The sequence below is a fragment of the Liolophura sinensis genome, chromosome 10 (assembly GCF_032854445.1).
Source record: "Liolophura sinensis isolate JHLJ2023 chromosome 10, CUHK_Ljap_v2, whole genome shotgun sequence".
Lineage (NCBI taxonomy): Eukaryota > Metazoa > Mollusca > Polyplacophora > Chitonida > Chitonidae > Liolophura > Liolophura sinensis.
In genome coordinates, this window is record NC_088304.1 from 22,039,689 (window position 1) to 22,054,175 (window position 14,487).

Consider the following 14,487-nt stretch of genomic DNA (forward strand, 5'->3'; position numbering starts at 1 on the left):
ACACCTGCAATGGGTTCCACAAGATCAGCCAATCCCAGGACAGTCAAAATCCACACTTGGCAAATCATCTCATGGAAACATCTCACAAATACCTCGTTATCTCACAATTTTGCGAGAGATAAGTCCGTGCACACAGTTTAGCTTTTCCAAAACAGGATCGAACAGGTTTTCAGTTGACAATTGGTCACAAGGGTTATCTCCCTAAAAAATGGAGCGTCTGCTTCAAGCCATGTCGTGAACACTTACCTGTAAATCCGACCCAGGAAAAGCAATGTAGTAAAGAGCCACCAAAAATATGCAGACAAAACGTTTCTAAGTGTTAGGCTAACATGTAAGCCTCCAGGATTCCCAGGTCAAAACATGCACAACAGATATTGCTGATTAATTTAGTTCGCTTAAAACAGGTAAAAGAAATACTTAAAACAAGGCTTTCCTCGAAAATGACACACTGCCCTCAGTCACGACGTGAAAACTTACTTATAAATCTGACGTAGTAAATAAACATGGCAAAGACCCGACACAGGTTTGTCCCCTAATGTAATGCCATTAGGTAAGCCACCAGGTTTCCCCAATTCAACGCATGCGCGACAGACATGGCTGATTTAACTTGAACTAAAACATACACAAAAACATGGAAAGTCAAACGATCGAATATGGCGGACAAGAGCAAAACTACATATCCTGGACAAAACAACTTCACGAAAATACTAAAGTTTTACTAATACTGGTAAAATACTACAAAACAAATGAATAAAACCTAAACAAATTCAATTATTTTGGTCGCGGCCAATGGGCCCCTAAACAATAGGCCATCGACCAGTAGACCCCTGACAAACAGGCTGACATTGGTTAAGCTAGAACATTCTCCGGGGTTATATGCCTGAAAACGACACAGTCTGAATGAGGATTTGTTTTTTCCCCAGAATTTTTCAGTGTGTGCTATTAGTGGAGTTTCAGTGTATACGTAAGCAGACCAGACGCGTCTAAACTGACCATACACGAGCGTCTCATAAAACCACATCAATGGTTCTCCAACGAAGGATGTACTGGATCTCCAAAATATCCATCCATTCTTTTTACCATATACATATTCAGTATATAGTATGTACACAGTAGATGATTGTCATGATAAGACTTGGGGAAAATGGTTTGGTGCTACTGAAGTCTCACAGCTGGTGAAGCTCGTCTACCTCAACATGACATATCTAGTTGTGAGAATCTATTCAAAGTACGGTTGGCATTATTAGGTGCAGATTTAGACAGAACACTCTAGAGGAATGTAAGGACCACATGGTTTCATTGATGGATGGACTGACATCAGACAGAGGTGATCTTCTAAAGTGACAGTTGATGCACTTGTCATCAATATTACGCCACTCGGCGTTCCTAAGTACTTACCTTCCAATGTTAAACCTGTCCATATCCCCGGGAATAACAACTCTGTCGCTTGTGTCCCCTGCCTCTCCTAAGAGCACCAGGTTGGCTGAGGCGTTGGTGTCGGCGTGTTTTACATCACAGGTCTTGAAGATCAGACTGAACTCTGTAGAGGGATTTCAAAACATCAGGAACACTCACATACATGTCTTAAATTTACTTTCACGCTTTTGCAAATAGCTTAAGACTACAAGACATATCAAAACCCCTGTTAGGTTACTGATAGAAAGAGGGTTACGGTCCTTGAGATTTTGAACTTGTCTTAGCAGTTATTCCCCTTGTGGTACTACCAATGGCATAGCTTCTAATAAAATAAGACAGTCAATGTTAGTCTAACAAAGCAATAACTGCTCCCTCGGCCTTCACACCAACTTCAGAAAGACTACATGTAGCTTGTACACATGTACCTCCTCGTACACTTTAATTGTCTCTTTAGCCTACATTAGTGTGAGAGGTGTGGCTTGTAGGAGCAGCTTCCCACATTTCGCTCTGTAGTCGATGAAATAGGACATTTCGAGTTAGCCACATGCGATTAAGCCTCTATTCAGCATACAGGCCCATAATCAATTGTACAGCCTGACGTGTAATGTGATTGTATGTTAAATGTGTTAACACAACAGCATTTTCAACAATTCTAAACCAGTGACGTCTAATAATTTGAAATTAACATCATTGCAATTTTTTTACCTAATTCTGCTTCAGCCATGGTGCTAGAGGCGTGTAAATTGGAATTCATGCCTGGAATATTCATTGTCTGCCCGGCATCATTAACAACTGATGTCCGCTTCTCTCTTGTGTGTTACCGGCTTTATTTCTTATTTGTATAATTTCTTATATACCATTGTCTTTGGGAGTTAAGTGTTAAACGTTGTTTTGGAAATGGATCTTGCGATTATTGACTTGGAATATAAGCGTCAAGTCCGACATTCACATACGTAAAAGGAACGCCTTTAATGGACTAGGAATGGTATATGAATGTCGGACTTGACGCTTATATTGCTACTATTTATGAATTTACATGAACACATAGACTAAAATCCTGACTAAGGTAACTTGACAAGAGGTCGAAGGCCCTATTTCACGGGAACATACGACTATTTGCCAGCTGTCACATTGTCGTCGCTGCTCTGGTTTTACTCCTTGTAGTATGTCTTTAATTATATTGTCAAAAGCTGGTCTATAACCGTTTTTAGTATGTGGATTAAATCCAACATGAACATATTTTGGGGCCTTGTTTAAGAAAATATGGGGAAGTTCTTCTATTTTCTTCTAGCGAACCCACAACAACAACGAATTTCATCTTGCAAATAAACCTTACAGACCTAAATATAGTCTGGGCGAAGCTGTCTTATGCGTTCTTCTTCCTCCTAATGCCTCTTACATATCCACCTTGGCAGTATATCAGCATTTTGTGACGACAAAATGATTGGAGAAAGCCTGTTTACAAACATGCTCCTATAATCATGGTCGCTCCCAGTTAGGGCACATGGACTGATTTTAAGTCTGGTTAATAGTTGTATTGTCTGCAAGTAAAAGTGTTTGCAACACCGTACAACAGCATCTACCTAAGTTACTCTGTTAGCTTCATCCATGTCCACAGCTATGGTGAAGGAGAGAATAGAGGTGACATATCTTGCATAAGGCAGAGATTATAAGACACCGTATGCAGGTGGGTTAGTTATATCACACATGGCGGTAAAGGACAATGCCGTGTTAAAGGACCTGCATCATACACAAGATCTATATTGATCACGTACACAGGTTTCAGAGGAATTTCAACAAACCTGTACTGGGTTCCACAAGATCACCCAATGCCAGGACAGTCAAAATCCACACTAGGCAAATCATCTCATGGAAACATCTCACAAATACCTCGTTACAGGATCGAACACAGGTTTTCAGTTGACAATTGGTCACAAGGGTTATCTCCCTTAAAAAGTGAGCATCTGCTTCAAGCCATGTCGTGAACACTTACCTGTAAATCCGGCCCAGGAAAAGCAATGTAGTCACCAAGAGCCACCAAACATATGCAGACAAAACGTTTCTAAGTGTTAGGCTAACATGTAAGCCTCCAGGATTCCCAGTTCAAAACATGCTCAACAGATATTGCTGATTAATTTAGTTTGCCTAAAACAGGTAAAAGAAATCCTTAAAACAAGGCTTTCCTCGAAAATGACACACTACTCTCAGTCACGACGTGAAAACTTACTTATAAATCTGACGTAGTAAATGAACATGACAAAGACCCGACACAGGTTTGTCCCCTAATGTAATGCCATCAGGTAAGCCACCAGGTTTCCCCAATTCAACGCATGCGCGACACACATGGCTGATTTAACTTGAACTACCAAAAACATGCTAAGTGAAACTACATATCCTGGACAAAACAACTTCACGAAAATACTAAAATTTTACTAATACTGGTAAAATACTACAAAACAAATGAATAAAACCTAAACAAATTCAACTATTTTGGTCGCGGCCAATGGGCCCCTAAACAATAGGCCATCGACCAGTAGACCCCTGACAAACAGGCTGACATTGGTTAAGCTAGAACATTCTCCGGGGTTATATGCCTGAAAACGACACAGCCTGAATGAGGATTTGTTTTTTCCACAGAATTTTTCCATGTGTGCTTTGTTATGTGCACGACTGCCGTCAGTTTCTAAATATAGCTTGCCACTGTTTATATATGCTAAGTTCAGGGAGTGCTGTTTGCCTCTGCCTTAGAATGTTCCAGAATACGCTCAGTTCGGTGCCTGTTTGTTTACATCAAGTGTTCAGGAATTTTCGTATTCTAGACAATTCCACCAGGCTATATAAGACCTATGAAAGCAGGTCAAACGGAGAGAACAGAGAACGGAGAATTATTGAGAGTTTTGGATGCTTTCGCTGTGTATTATTTTAGTAGGCCTTTTGTGCTGAATTTTGGTGTCTTTATAGCCTCTGGCTTTGTTATATCCTATCTCCATCGAGCACTTGTTCAGTCTGAACTTGTATGTTTAATTTGTGCTCTTGTATACACAGTGCCTATTTGTACACGGACCCTGTCTGTGGAATTTTGTGTATATTTCGTCATACACTCAGTTATACTGTGGATTTTCCCTCTTGTGAATTTGCCTCTGAGCATTTATGCCTGTGTGGTATATATTGTGGAATATATGCGTCCGTTTGGACTTGACACCGTAAGTACTTTAGTATTTGTATAGATACTGCTATCCTTTCTTGTTAAACTTAAGTACTTTAGTATTTGTATAAGTCTTACTATCTGTTCTTGTTAAGCTAATAAATTGTTGTAAAATAAAATCTGCTGGTTTTGGTTACTTTTTTGTGCGGCTAAACTGTCGTGTATTTCGAACAAGCCATCTCTTTATAATACAGGCAGTTTGGGTCGTAACAAATTGGGGGCTTGTCCGGGAAGTGAATTTGAATTGGAATTGAAAGGATTTTGTGTAAGTTGTGTCATTTTTCTAGTCTTTGACTTTGTAGTAAATTTTGCCAGCAGATTTTATTCATTATGTCGGATTTTAAGCCCGACGAGTTTATGGAAGCGCCAGATCAGGATATTTTTGATATGTTAAATAAGAATGATTTGTATGCTTTAAGCAAGTACCTGAATCTTAATATCAAAAGATCCTTACGTAAGAAAGATATGCAGTTTAGTATTGCTAAGTGTTTGGTAGAATTACAGGAGTTTGATGAAAGTGCATTAGATGTGTACAGGCCTGAGGGCGATGATTCCACTGTAATAAGACTGAAAGAGTTAGAACTTAAGGAAAGGGAAAATGAAAGATTGTTTAAAGAAAAGGAAGATGAAAGATTGTTTAAGGAAAATGAAAATGAAAAAGAAAGATTGTTTAAAGAAAGTGAAAACGAAAAAGAAAGATTGTATAAGGAAAGGGAAAATGAAAGAGTGTTCGAATTGGAGAAATTGAGACTTCAGAGCGAAATTGAAACAAGGAAACTTGAAGGAGATAGGTCTGGCTTAGGTTTTTCTGATATGCCTCCAAAATTTGACGTCGCTAGAAACATAAGATTGGTGCCACAATTTCGTGAAACTGATGTAGATAAATATTGTCTACAGTTTGAGAAGATTGCTCAAAATTTAGAGTGGCCTAAAAAGTTTTGGACTACCCTTTTACAGAGTGTGTTAACTGGCAAAGCTATGGATATATACACAGAGTTATCAACAGAACAGGCTGCAGATTATGATTTTGTGAAAGATGTTATCTTAAAAAGATATGAGCTTGTGCCAGAGGCCTATCGGCAGAAGTTTACAAATTTTGAGAAAAAGAGATCAGACTTACATTGAATTTGCTAGGCAGAAGGAACAATTGTTTGAGCGGTGGTGTTATGCTAAAAGCGTAGATAATGATTATGAAAAGTTGAAACAGATCATTCTGATTGAAGACTTTAAAAGATGTATTAATGATGATGTCAGAACTTTCATTGAGGACAAAGAGGCTGATACTTTAGAAGCAGCAGCCACTATGGCCGATACTTACACTGTTACACATAAGGTCTCATTTCAGAAAAAGCCGTCTACATTTAGAAAGCCTCAACCCTTTTCCAGCGGTTCATTTGACTCAAATTCAGGCCCACCGAAACAGGCTCAAAATTTTGACAAATCAGGTGATCAAAGAAGACCTGTTAATTCGAACACTACTCAACGAAGGTCTGACCATACATTTACTGATAGACAGTTTAGCAGGGTTACATGTAATTTTTGTAGGAAGCCAGGCCATGTCATATCAAATTGTTATGCTTTAAAGAGAAGGCAAGAACAGGAGGGTGGCTCCAAGCCTACTGGTTTGTGTGTTACTGCTAAAAAGTCTGATATAGTGAACAATGTTGATGCATTTGATTATGTTAAGACTCCACCAGTAAATTGTACACAGAATTCACAGGATAATGTTATGAAGGTTTTTGAGCCATTTATTTGTGACGGTAAAGTCTCACTTAAAAGTGACATGTCTTGTGATACAAAGATCAGAGTATTAAGAGATACTGGAGCTTCTCAGTCTTTACTGTTACAAAATGTTTTGCCATTTTCTGATGAGTCATATTCTGGATCCAATGTATTAATTAGAGGTGTAAGCTCTGCTGAATTTGAATCTGTGCCTCTTCACAAAGCTTACCTGTCATCAGATATTATTTCGGGTCCTGTTACTGTCGGCATTAGGCCTACTTTGCCCTTTAAATAATTTATCTACTACTTGGCAATGATCTTGCTGGTGACAAAGTAATGGTTAATCCTATTGTGACTGATAAACCTTGTTTAAATCAAACTGTTGATCCTGTTGAGAAAGAAATTCCAGATTTGTATCCCTCTTGTGCTGTAACGAGGTCTATGTCAGACAAACTTTCTGATAACGGCAAAAACACAGTAACGGACTTACAAGATACATTTCTTACACAAATGTTTACTCAAGGCGACTGCATTGATAATGATGAATCAGACCATTGCACACCTAGTGACATATCACATGTTTCTAAACATCAGCTTGTAACTGAACAGCATAAAGACCCAGAAATTTCATGTTTGTTTGACAGAGCTCTCGATGATTGTGTTATTTCATCTGAACCTGTGTGTTATTATGTCAAATCTAATATACTTATGCGTAAATGGAGACCACCTGATGTATCTGTTGATGATGACTGGGCTGTTAAACATCAGATTGTTGTACCTAAGGCATACCGAACTGAAGTTTTACGTATGGCACATGAAATGCCATTAGCTGGTCACTTGGGTGTTAACAAGACCTACTACAGGATACTGAACCACTTCTTTTGGCCAGGATTAAAGGGAGATGTAACCCAGTTTTGTAAATCATGTCATACATGCCAGGTAGTGGGTAAGCCTAATCAGACTATTCCTAAGGCACCATTAGAGCCTGTACCAGCTTTTCAAGAGCCATTCAGCAAAATATTGATTGATTGTGTAGGCCCTCTACCTAAGACGAAGTCTGGGAATCAGTATGTGTTAACTATTATGTGTATAGCAACCAGCTTTCCCGAAGCTGTTCCTTTAAGGAATATAAACACCAAGTCTGTTGTAAAAGCTTTAACAAAGTTTTTTACTCTGTTTGGTTTACCCAAATCCATACAGTCTGATCAAGGTTCAAACTTTATGTCTGGTATTTTTCAGCAAGTTATGTACCAGTTAGGTATTAAACAATACAAGTCGTCTGCCTACCACCCAGAAAGTCAAGGTGCAATTGAAAGATTTCACCAAACATTAAAGAACATGATTAAGACTTATTGTTATGATACAGAGAAAGACTGGGATGAAGGTATTCCATTTCTTATGTTTGCTGTTCGAGAGTCAGTACAAGAATCATTGGGTTTCAGTCCATTTGATTTAGTATTTGGACATACTGTTAGAGGACCTTTGTTAATTTACAAGGAACAGTTTCTCAATGATGACACAAGTAATGTAAATCTTTTAGATTATGTATCTGATTTTCGTGCTAAGCTTGTCAGAGCATGTGAATTGGCTAAAGCCAATCTTGAATGTACTCAGAAGAATAGGAAACGTAGATATGATGAGAAATCTGTTGTTCGGTCATTTCAACCTGGTCAGAAAGTTTTAGTATTGTTACCTGTACCTGGTAAATGCTTTGATGTCAGATATTTTGGTCCATATGTTGTTGACAAAAAGCTGAGTGAACTTAACTATGTTGTTAAAACACCTGATCGGCGCAAATCAAGTCAGTTATGTCATATTAACATGCTGAAACCCTATGTAAACAGAAGTGACACTGACAACACTGCTGTACATTCTGTTAATGTTGTTGCTGCTGACATTGACCAGAGTTGCTGTAATACAGATGATATTGGCGCACATTTGGTTGATTCTAAGCTCAATTCTTCAAAGCTTCAGAATTCAGATGTCTTAAAACAACTTGATTCTAAACTGCAACATCTGGAACCCATTCAGCAACAGCAACTGTCTGAACTTGTTTTGGAGTTTTCACATTTGTTTCCGGATGTACCATCAAGAACTGATGTCATCTTTCACGATGTTGATGTTGGTGATGCCTCACCTATTAAACAGCACCCTTACAGGTTAAACCCAGTGAAGGCTAAGTACCTCTCTAATGAGATTAAGTACCTGTTAGACAATGACTTTATCGAGCCTAGTCACAGTAACTGGAGTTCACCATGTATTTTGGTACCCAAGCTTGATGGTACATATAGAATGTGTACGGATTACAGGAAAGTCAACGCTGTCACTAAATCAGACAGTTATCCAATACCTCGTATTGATGACTGTATTGACGCTGTTGGTCAGGCGAAACATGTATCAAAGTTCGATCTGTTAAAAGGGTTTTGGCAGGTTCCTCTTACTCCTAGGGCTCGTGAAATTTCAGCGTTTGCTTCGGCTGATGGACTCTTTCAGTACAAGGTAATGCCATTTGGAATGAGGAATAGCCCAGCTACGTATCAACGCCTGATGAATGAGGTCACTTCCAGTTTGGACGGGTGTCGTGTCTACATAGATGACGTCATTATCTTCGCCGACACTTGGGAACAGCACATTTCCAGAATACGCCAGTTGTTTAAGAGACTTAGTCAGGCTAAACTTACCGTCAATCTTGTAAAAAGTGAATTTTGTTGTGCCACTGTCACATATTTGGGTCTTGTTGTCGGCCAAGGTCAAGTTAAGCCTATTGACTCCAAAGTCAGTGCTATTTCTACACTTCCTGTACCCTGTAACAAGAGGCAGCTTAAGCGCTTTTGGGGCATGGCTGGATATTACAGGAAATTCTGTCCAAATTTTTCCACTATTAGTGAGACATTGACTCATCTGTTGAAAAAGTCCAGCAAGTTTACTTGGTCAGACGAGTGCCAGACTGCTTTTGATGAGATAAAAGCCATACTTAAAAGTTCGCCTGTGTTGTCAGCACCTAATTTTGAGAAAACTTTTAAGTTAGCAGTTGATGCAAGTGATGTTGCTATAGGTGCAGTTTTGCTTCAGGAGGACAACCTTGGTGTTGATCATCCAGTTTGTTTCTTTTCTCGTAAACTGAACAAGTTTCAGAGAAATTATTCAACTGTTGAAAAAGAATGTTTGTCTGTTATTTTAGCTCTGAAACATTTTGAAGTTTATGTAACAGCTTCCAGACAACCTGTGATTGTAAATACTGATCACAATCCACTTGTGTTTCTATAGAAAGTTAAGGGAAAGAATCAGAGATTGTTACGGTGGAGTTTATTGTTGCAGGAATACAATCTTAAAATCAAACATGTAAAGGGAAAAGATAATGTTATTGCAGATTGCTTGTCTCGTGTATAAGTTGTGTATAAAATGTTTAATTACATGTGGTTTTACAATGTTGTATATATTATTGTTTAACATATATTGTTTAACATATATTGTAAGTATAAAAAAAGTTAGGAAAACTTTTTTTTTCTTGAAGGGTGGGTGTGTTATGTGCACGACTGCCGTCAGTTTCTAAATATAGCTTGCCACTGTTTATATATGCTAAGTTCAGGGAGTGCTGTTTGCCTCTGCCTTAGAATGTTCCAGAATACGCTCAGTTCGGTGCCTGTTTGTTTACATCAAGTGTTCAGGAATTTTCTTATTCTAGACAATTCCACCAGGCTATATAAGACCTATGAAAGCAGGTCAAACGGAGAGAACAGAGAACGGAGAACGGAGAATTATTGAGAGTTTTGGATGCTTTCGCTGTGTATTATTTTAGTAGGCCTTTTGTGCTGAATTTTGGTGTTTTTATAGCCTCTGGCTTTGTTATATCCTATCTCCACCGAGCACTTGTTCAGTCTGAACTTGTATGTTTAATTTGTGCTCTTGTATACACAGTGCTTATTAGTACACGGACCCTGTCTGTGGAATTTTGTGTATATTTCGTCATACACTCAGTTATACTGTGGATTTTCCCTCTTGTGAATTTGCCTCTGAGCATTTATGCCTGTGTGGTACATATATTCTGGAATATATGCGTCCGTTTGGACTTGACACCGTAAGTACTTTAGTATTTGTATAGATACTGCTATCCTTTCTTGTTAAACTTAAGTACTTTAGTATTTGTATAAATCTTATTATCTGTTCTTGTTAAGCTAATAAATTGTTGTAAAATAAAATCTGCTGGTTTTGGTTACTTTTTTGTGCGGCTAAACTGTCGTGTATTTCGAACAAGCCATCTCTTTATAATACAGGCAGTTTGGGTCGTAACAGCTTCTAGTGCAGTTTCACTGTATACGTATGCGGACTAGACGCGTCTAAACTGACCATACACGAGCGTCTCATAAAACCACATCAATGGTTCTCCAACGGTGGATGTACTGGATCTCCAAAATATCCATCCATTCTTTTACCATATACATATTCAGTATATAGTATGTACACAGTAGATGATCGTCATGATAAGATTTGGGGAGAATGATTTGAGGGTAATGAAGTCTCACAGCTGGTGAAGCTCGTCTACCTCAACATGACATATCTAGTTGTGAGAATCTATTCAAAGCACGGTTGGCATTATTAGGTACAGATTTAGACAGAACACTCTTGAGGAATGTAAGGACCACATGGTTTCACTGATGGATGGACTGACATCAGACAGAGGTGATCTTCTAAAGTGACAGTTGATGCACTTGTCATCAGTATTACGCCACTCGGCGTTCCTAAGGACTTACCTTCCAATGTTAAACCTGTCGATATCCCCAGGAATAACAACCATGTCGCTTGTGGCCCCTGCCTCTCCTAAGAGCACCAGGTTGGCTGAGGCGTTGGCGTCGGCGTGTTTTACATCACAGATCTTGAAGATCAGTCTGAACTCGGTAGAGGGATTTCAAAACATCAGGAACACTCACATACATGTCTTAAATTTACTTTCACGCTTTTGCAAATAGCTTAAGACTACAAGACATATCAAAACCCCTGTTAGGTTACTGATAGAAAGAGGGTTACGGTTCTTGAGATTTTGAACTTGTACTACCAATGGAATAGCTTCTAATGAAATAAGAACTGTTCTCCACAATCAATGTTAGTCTAACAAAGCAATAACTGCTCCCTCGGCCTTCACACCAACTTCAGAAAGGCTATTTACATGAATTTACATGAACACATAGACTAAAATCCTGACTAAGGTAACTTGCCAAGAGGTCGAAGGCCCTATTTCACGGGAACGTACGACTATTTCCCAGCTGTCACACTGTCGTTGCTGCTCTGGCAAATCATCTCATGGAAACATCTCACAAATACCTCGTTATCTCACAATTTTAGCTTACAGTTCTGTACTACCAATGGGATAGCTTCTAATAAAATAAGACAATCAATGTTAGTCTAACAAAGCAGTAACTGCTCCCTCGGCCTTCACACCAACTTCAGAAAGACTACATGTAGCTTGTACACATGTACCTCCTTGTACAATTTAATTGTCTCTTTAGCCTACATTAGTGTGAGTGGTGAGGCTTGTAGGATCAGCTTCCCACATTTCGCTCTGTAGTCGATCAAATAGGACATTTGAGATAGCCACATGCGATTAAGCCTCTATTCAGCATACAGGCCCATAATCAATTGTACAGCCTGACGTGTAATGTGATTGTATGTTAAATGTGATCACACAACAGCATTTTCAATAATTCTAAACCAGTGAAGTCTAATAATTTGAAATTAACATCATTGCATTTTTTTTACCTAATTCTGCTTCAGCCATGGTGCTAGAGGCGTGTAAATTGGGATTCATGCCTGGAATATTCATTGTCTGCCCGGCATCATTGAAAACTGATGACCGCCTCTCTCTTGTGTGTTACCGGCTTTATTTCTTATTTGTATAATTTCTTACATACCATTGTCTTTGGGAGTTAAGTGTTAAACGTTGTTTTGGAAATGGATCTTGCGATTATTGACTTGGAATATAAGCGTCAAGTCCGACATTCATATACGTAAAAGGAACGCCTTTTACGGACTACGAATGGTATATGAATGTCGGACTTGACGCTTATATTGCTACTATTTATGAATTTACATGAACACATAGACTAAAATCCTGACTAAGGTAACTTGACAAGAGGTCGAAGGCCCTATTTCACGGGAACGTACGACTATTTCTCAGCTGTCACATTGTTGTCGCTTTTCTGGTTTTATTCTTTGCAGTATGTCTTTAACTATATTGTCAAAACCGTTTTTAGTATGTGGATTAAATCCAACATGAACATATGTTTGGATCTTGTTTAAGAAAATATGGGGAAGTGCTTCTATTTTCTTCCAGCGAACCCACAACAACAGCGAATTTTATCTAGCAAATAAACCTTACAGACTTAAATATAGTCTGAGCGAAGCTGTCTGATGCGTTCTTCTTCCTCCTAATGTCTCTTACATATCCACCTTGGCAGTATATCAGCATTTTGTGACGACGAAATGATCGGAGAAAGCTTGTTTACACCAATGCTCCTATGATCATGGTCGCTCCCACTTAGTGCACATGAACTGATTTTAGGTCTAGTTAATAGTTGTATTGTCTGCAAGTAAAAGTATTTACAACAACACCGTACAACAGCATCTGCCGAAGTTACTCTGTTAGCTTCATCCATGTCCACAGCTATGGTGAAGGACAGAATAGAGGTGACATATCTTGTATAAGGCACAGATTATAAGACAGCACGTGCAGGTGGATTAGTTATACACACATGGCGATAAAGGACCCGCATCATACAACAGATCTAAATTGAACATGTGCACAGGTTTCAGAGGAATTTCAACACACCTGTACTGGGTTCCACAAGATTAGCCAATCCCAGGACAGTCAAAATCCACACAAGGCAAATCATCTCATGGAAACATCTCACAAATACCTCGTTATCTCACAATTTCGCGCGAGATAAGTCACTGCCCACAGTTTAGCTTTTAATAGACAGGATCGACGCATGTTTTCAGTTGACAATTGGTCACAAGGGTTATCTCCCTTAAAAACTGAGCGTCTGCTTCAAGCCATGTCGTGAACACTTACCTGTAAATCCGGCCCAGGAAAAGAAATGTTGTATTGTCTGCAAGTAAAAGTATTTACAACAACACCGTACAACAGCATCTGCCGAAGTTACTCTGTTAGCTTCATCCAGGTCCACAGCTATGGTGAAGGACAGAATAGAGGTGACATATCTTGTATAAGGCACAGAGTATAAGGCAGTACGTGCAGGTGGATTAGTTATACACACATGGCGGTGAAGGACCGCATCATACAACAGATCTAATATTGAACACGTGCACAGGTTTCAGAGGAATTTCAACACACCTGTACTGGGTTCCACAAGATCAGCCAATCCCAGGACAGTCAAAATCCACACTAGGCAAATCATCTCATGGAAACATCTCACAAATACCTCGTTATCTCACAATTTTGCGAGAGATAAGTCCGTGCACACAGTTTAGCTTTTCCCAGACAGGATCGAACAGAAGGTTTTCAGTTGACAATTGGTCACAAGGGTTACCTCCCTTAAAAATGGAGCGTCTGCTTCAAGCCATGTCGTGAACACTTACCTGTAAATCCGGCTTAGGAAAAGCAATGTAGTAAAGAGCCACCAAACATATGCAGACAAAACGTTTCTAAGTGTTAGGCTAACATGTAAGCCTCCAGGATTCCTAGGTCAAAACATGCGCAACAGATATTGCTGATAAATTTAGTTCGCTTAAAACAGGTAAAAGAAATCCTTAAAACAAGGCTTTCCTCGAAAATGACACACTACTCTCAGTCACGACGTGAAAACTTACTTATAAATCTGACGTAGTAAATAAACATGGCAAAGACCCGACACAGGTTTGTCCCCTAATGTAATGCGATCAGGTCAGCCACCAGGTTTCCCCAATTCAACGCATGCGCGACAGACATGGCTGATTTAACTTGAACTACCAAAAACATGCAAAGTCAAACGATCGAATATGGCAGACAAGAGCAAAACTACATATCCTGGACAAAACAACATCACGAAAATACTAAAGTTTTATTAATACTGGTAAAATACTACAAAACAAATGAATAAAACCCAAACAAATTCAACTATTTTGGTGGCGGCCATTGGGCCCCTAAACAA

The 14,487-nt window shown here is 39.0% G+C and overlaps 2 protein-coding genes across 3 annotated transcripts in view; both read left to right on the top strand.

The window, feature by feature from the left end:
• Window positions 1–14,487, top strand: part of LOC135476540 (uncharacterized) — a 64,983-nt gene that overhangs the window by 25,442 nt on the left and 25,054 nt on the right. The gene's annotated exons all lie outside the window — the stretch shown is intronic.
• LOC135476539 (uncharacterized) overlaps window positions 4,582–14,487 on the top strand; it is a 324,624-nt gene continuing 314,718 nt past the window's right edge. Inside the window, exon 1 of one of the 2 annotated variants that reach the window (XM_064756590.1) lies at window positions 4,582–4,619. The gene's annotated coding sequence lies outside the window, so the exon portion shown is untranslated. Of the gene's footprint in view, window positions 4,620–9,906; window positions 10,422–14,487 lie in introns of those variants that run through there. The other variant, XM_064756589.1, reaches the window with a different exon arrangement.